Source organism: Zingiber officinale, chromosome 5A (genome assembly GCF_018446385.1).
Source record: "Zingiber officinale cultivar Zhangliang chromosome 5A, Zo_v1.1, whole genome shotgun sequence".
NCBI lineage: Eukaryota > Viridiplantae > Streptophyta > Magnoliopsida > Zingiberales > Zingiberaceae > Zingiber > Zingiber officinale.
In genome coordinates, this window is record NC_055994.1 from 111,699,742 (window position 1) to 111,705,694 (window position 5,953).

The following is a 5,953-nucleotide window of genomic DNA, read 5'->3' on the forward strand; positions in this document are numbered from 1 at the left end:
AAGCTCTTGAAATGATCCCAAGACTCAAACAAAGAATCCCCAACCTTTTACATAAAGTTGGTAATCAAGTGTCTCATGTAGGATGTCTTGCTCGAGAGATAGAATTTGCTCAAAAACCTCAACTTGCATTAGTCCCAAATATGCATTCTAGAGGAAGTGATATTGTTGGTATAAGGAGCACCAGATAATCGAACTTAAGTTTTGATATTGGAAAAGGGTTTAAAGTTAAGTCTTACTATTGTACTGACAAGTTTGACTAAGTGTGTAGGAAAGTCCTAAGTGATCTTAAGTAAAGTGAAAGTCCTAGTTGAGGCTAGGCAAAGAAGTCGTAGCGGACACTAGGCAGGTGGAAAGTCCTAGTCACGACTAGGTAAGGAAGTCTTGGTTCGTGGAATTAGGCAAAATCTTGGGAGGCCGAGGACGTCGGGCGAAAATCCTCGAGGACACTAGGTGAAAGTCCTAGGGGTCGTGAACATTAGGTGGATGACTGGACGGTTCATGGTTCAAATGTTGAGCAGAAAGTCCTGAAGTCTCGGATGCTAAGAAAAAATTGAAATAGTCTGGAAGACCGGTTTGTCAAAAGGTAAACTCTCCTAAGAGGAGTAGGTGAGAATGCGTTTCTCGTTGAAAGAACAATAGGAATCAGTTCGACCTAGGGTTTCAAGAAAATTTAAAAGTCAGAACCAGATAGTTCAAAAACTATTAAATTAATGATATTTTATTATGCTAACTTTGTTTTACAGGATATCTTTTATATTTAGACTAACATACCTTGCAAAAAGTGAAATGCACAAAGAATAGCTCGGATGAATAGTATTCAAGGTACCTCCGATGCTGTTGGAGGTGCCTCGGCCGCCTTGACCGAAGCCTTGTGTGGAGAAGCTTGGAGGCGCCTTCCATGTGGTTGGAGGCGCTCTGGAGATTGGAGTGGAGGCACCTTAGAGTGCCTAAAAGATGCCTTTGGAGGGATAAAGATCGCGGGTAGTGGGACTTATCGAGACCGAAGATAAGGGGATAAAATCTGTGGTTGGAGACTCCTTAGATGGTGTTGGAGGCACCCTCAATAGTCTATAAAAGAGCTATTCAAGCAGCCAATAAATACAACTCAATTTCAATGAACTTCTCTTGCGTGCTGCTCTGAAGACAACTCGACAATGCCCAAATGTTGCTCCGACAACCTCTGATCAAGTTTTCCAATTCTCTTTGTTGTCAGTGTTGGTCTTGGTAGCGGTCGGCGAGAGGGGGGAGAATAACCCTACAATCAAAAATGAACCTTCCTCGAACATTTATAGTGTAATTAAATCTAACACTTGGATAAATGGAATTAAGAAATTAAATAAAAAAAAGAGACATAATCTGTAAAATACCAAAAATAGGCGAATATTAATAAGGAAATTTTCAGGAATTTTTGGAAATTTTCGAGAATTTTTCGGAGCTCGTATGGACAAGTTAACGGGGATAAAAATAGGGTCGGGAAAAGCCTATTTAGGCTACCCATTTAAGCGAGGAATTGTTTATTTTATAAATTCCTTTTTCCTTTTTCTTATTTCTTTTCCTTTATTCTCTTCCTCGCCAAAACCCCGTGGCCTCACCTGCGCCTATTTTCTTCTCTCGCGCCCGACGCCGGCCCTAACTGGCCGCGGCCCCCTCCCCCCCAACCCGAGCCAAACTCCTCCTGAAGGGTTAGTCCTGGTGGTAGCAGAGTGCCTTCGGGTATTACAAAACTAAATTCCATTATTAAAAGCAAATCAAAATCGGTTTTGAAAAGTACCTCCATCTTCTTCTTCCAGTTGATGAAATCCCCCTCGAACTTTGGTGGGTGGATGCTTAACCTGACTATCTCGTGTGCTTTGTTCAAGGGTTAGTCCTCCTGAAGCAAACTTGGCTCTGATACCACTTGTTGGTCCCGGTAAGGTCGGCTAGAGGGGGAGAATAGCCCAGCAATAAAAAATGAACCTTCCTCGAACTTTTATAGTATAATTAAATCTAACACTTGCATAAATGGAATTAAAAAATTAAATAAATAAAAAAGGCATAATCGATTTACTTGGTTACAACCGAAGAGGTTGTTAATCCAAGGAAGTTAAAAGTGTACTAAAACTCTCCTTCAGGCGGAGAAACCTTTTTATAGCAATTTGCACACTCAATTATAGAATAGAACTCAAGAAGATTCAATTACAAGTGTTGTGCTCTATTTCCTAGGTCCAGGGATCATTTTATAGCCTATGGAAAATATTATCCTGGGCTAGAAGGCACCTTCCATAAGGCTGGAAGGCGCCTCCAGTAAGGCTTCAGTGGATAAAAGTTTATCCACTGCTAATGGTAAAAATCTGCCTGGTTAAAGGCGCCTTCTATATAGCTGGAAGGCGCCTTCGTACTATTCATAGAAGGCGCCTTCCATCCACAAAAGGCTCGGAGGTGCCTTCAACTTCCTTTGAAGGTGCCTCCAGCAGTGCTTACAGTCACGTTATACTCTTTTGCTGCTCTGATTACCTGAGTGATTTCAGCCAATCGGAATAGGGTTCATCCGAACCCTTTTTCCGACCTTCTCCTCTAGTAGGCTACTGCTCCAGCTTCTCATCCCTCGGACTGCCTCGCGCGTCCTTCTCGTCTGCCGGTGTACTTTTCCGCAGCACCTCCTCCCTCAAACGCATCGAGCCCGTCGGTTCTCTTCCGTGCCATCCTTCTCACTAGCCACATCTTCCGTTTGACTTCCTGTGCTCCTAAGCTCCTGCACACTTAAACACAGGGTTAAACACTAACATGACCTAACCTGATTTAGTTAATCACATCAAAACTATCACAGGGTACCAACAGTCGGTAACTTTATGTTATAAGTTCTTGTACTTCAATTCTATAATCTTATTCGAGCTATTAATGGATTTTCCATCGAAAGTACTCAATGAGTGTAAGCCTTGGAATATGATTTGTCACAGATTTCAAACTAAGTAAAAAAAGTGTTAGCAATTTCTTGTCTTCCTGTTGTATTGTCTTTGATAGTCTTTACTCAAAAAACATGAACAAGCTATGAGCACTATTCACCCACTTTAGCACTTTCAATTCAACAATTGGTATCAGAGTGGAGCCACTTTGAATTAGTACAACCACCATTCAAGTAATTTTTCATATTATTTTTTTGAGTTTTACAGAATCGATCGGAATTGGTGCATCACCACTTCCAATTAGATTTTTTTCACAATCAAGTTTTTTATTTCTTGGTGTTAGTGCAACACCACTCGAGTTGTTTAGTTTCCTTTTTAAGTCTTTCATACCGTACTATTAATCTAAGACTAAGTCTTGATACATTGTTTCCTTGATTTTTATTTTTATGAGATTGTTGATTTCAAATGGCTCATCATGAAGGCTACAATACTACATGCTCGCCCCTCTTCTCCGATGAGGATTTTGGATACTGAAAAGGTCAGATGGAGTATCATCTAAAGAAGCAGGTGGAGATAGGGATCATTATCCAAAATGGATTCACACTCCACTCTGAAGATGGAGTATTTATCCCCTATGACAAGTGGGACGTACCAACAAGGAGGAAGATCACGGCTGATGCAAAGGCAACACAAACCTTGCAATACAGCTTGTCCAAAGAAGAGCTAAACGTAGTAAGTAAAAGAGATTTATTTTTAAATAAATTATATAACATAAAAATGCAAGAGGGTGAATCAGTGAGCCAATTATATGCTCCGATCTAAGACTTGCTCAACGGCCTCCACGCGATCGGATAAAAGGTAGAGAACCACAACATAATAAGTTACACCTTAAACACCTTTCCGAGGAATACTTTGTGGGCATCCATAGTAGATGCTTACAAAGTTTCCAAGAATCTTTCATGTATTAGACTAGATGAGTTATTTTCCAAATTTGAGTTACATGAATAGACTAATGCACTTCTCGTCGAAAAAGGTGTTGCTTTAGTTGCAACTACAAGTAAAATGAAGGAGCCAAAAACCAAGCACCAAACTGAACCCAAGTCCAAAGGTAAATCAAATTGAGAAGACAATGATGAAGTCACTGCCGAGCTTGTAAACTTGGACGTAAATTATACAAAAAGAAGAAGGGGTTCTCCAAACAAGAGATCAAGAAGGTAATTCAAACGAAGGCAAAATAGTCAAGTTCGGATTAGAACATGAAGGCCAAGTCGAAAGTCACCTGCTATGGATGCAACAAGAAAAGACACATCAAGGCAAATTGTCTAAATTAGAAGGAAGCCAAGAAGCAATGGAGAAAGAATGCGCTCCAAGCAACATAGGACAAATCTTCATCAGAAGATTCCGATGAAGAACACGAGCAAGCAAGCTTCCTTGTGCTTACGGCCTGAGAACAAGTTACCGAAACTGAGTCCAAGAATGAATCAGAAGTCAAGTCTGAATGAAGCCACGGATCCGTATCTAGTTCAGACGATTCCAACTCCACTATAAGTCCATTAGTAGTTAGATTAGAAAGTTGATTTATTATTTATCAAGAAAACTAGCCAAGTCCAATATCTGAGTCAAGTCACTCTAAAAGGAGGTTAAATCCTTTAAGGAATTGACTAACCTAAGTTCCTTGACTGACCAAGTTCAAGATGAAACCTTAACTTAAGTCCAATAACTTGAGGGAGAGAATTCCACCTTGAAAAGTCAAGTCAAGGAACTCAAGGACACATTGAAATAGTTCACTTTGGGATTGAAGAACCTTGATCTGATTCTTGAAAAATAAAGGGTCGTATATAATCAATCCTGACTCAGATATAAGACTAAACAACGATTTAGATCTTACATGTCTCTCGTAAATCAAACAAATAGAAACCTACTCCAAGCATGGGTCCCTAATTCTAACTTAACTAATCAAGTTAGACTTAATCAATATTGAATCCCCAAGGATCAAATCCACTATCTTGAGTTATCTAAAAGTATTTGGGTGTAAAGTACACATATTAAATACTAAGGATTATTTAGGTAAATTTACATCTAAATCAACAACTGGTATTTTTCTAGGTACTCAACAACTACTAGAGTCTATAGAGTCTACAATAAAAGTACCCTAAAAGTTGAAGAAACAACTAATGTAATCTTTGATGAAGAAAATAATCTACCTAACTCAATTAATGAAAATAATGAACAAAATACTAGGAACATAGAAAATGATGAAGATGATGCAATTAGACCTAAATCAAGTGAATTAGAAGAACCAATTAATAACCCTAACATAGGAACACCTAGACTAAGATCCAACCACCCACCTGGCCAAATTTTGGGTGACCTAAACCTAGGAGTTAGAACTCGACCATCCTATAGAAATTTAAGCCAAATAGCCTTTATCTCCAAGATTAAACCCAAGACTATAGAAGAAGCTCTGCCTGACCCAAATTGGATAATTGAAATACAAGAGGAACTAGCCTAATTTAAAAGAAACCAATTTTGGGAACTAGTAACTAAACCTACAAATAAATCCATAATTGATACAAAATGAGTCTTTAGAAATAAACTACATGAAAAAGAGAAATTGTATAAAGTTAGATTAGTAGCTAAGGGCTTTAACCATATAGAAGGATTAGATTATGATGAAACCTATGTCGCTATAGCTTTACTTGAATTCATTAGGATGTTGCTGGCATATGCAGCATATAAGGGGTTTAAATTATTTCAAATGGACATAAAGTCCACATTTCTTAATAGATTCATAAAAGAAGAAATATATATAGGTTAACCTCCTAGATTTGAGGATTTGGATCACCCAAACTATGCTTTCAAACTAAAAAAGGCCTTGTATGGCTTAAAATAAGTACCTAGGGCTTGGTATGAACGATTATCAACATACCTAATATCTAAAGGGTTTAACTAAAGCCAAATTGACTCAACCGTATTTGTTAAAATCTTAGAAAAAATATTTTTATAGCCAAAATATATATAGATGACATAATTTTTAGCTCAACCAATATCTTTATATCTTAAAAGAATTC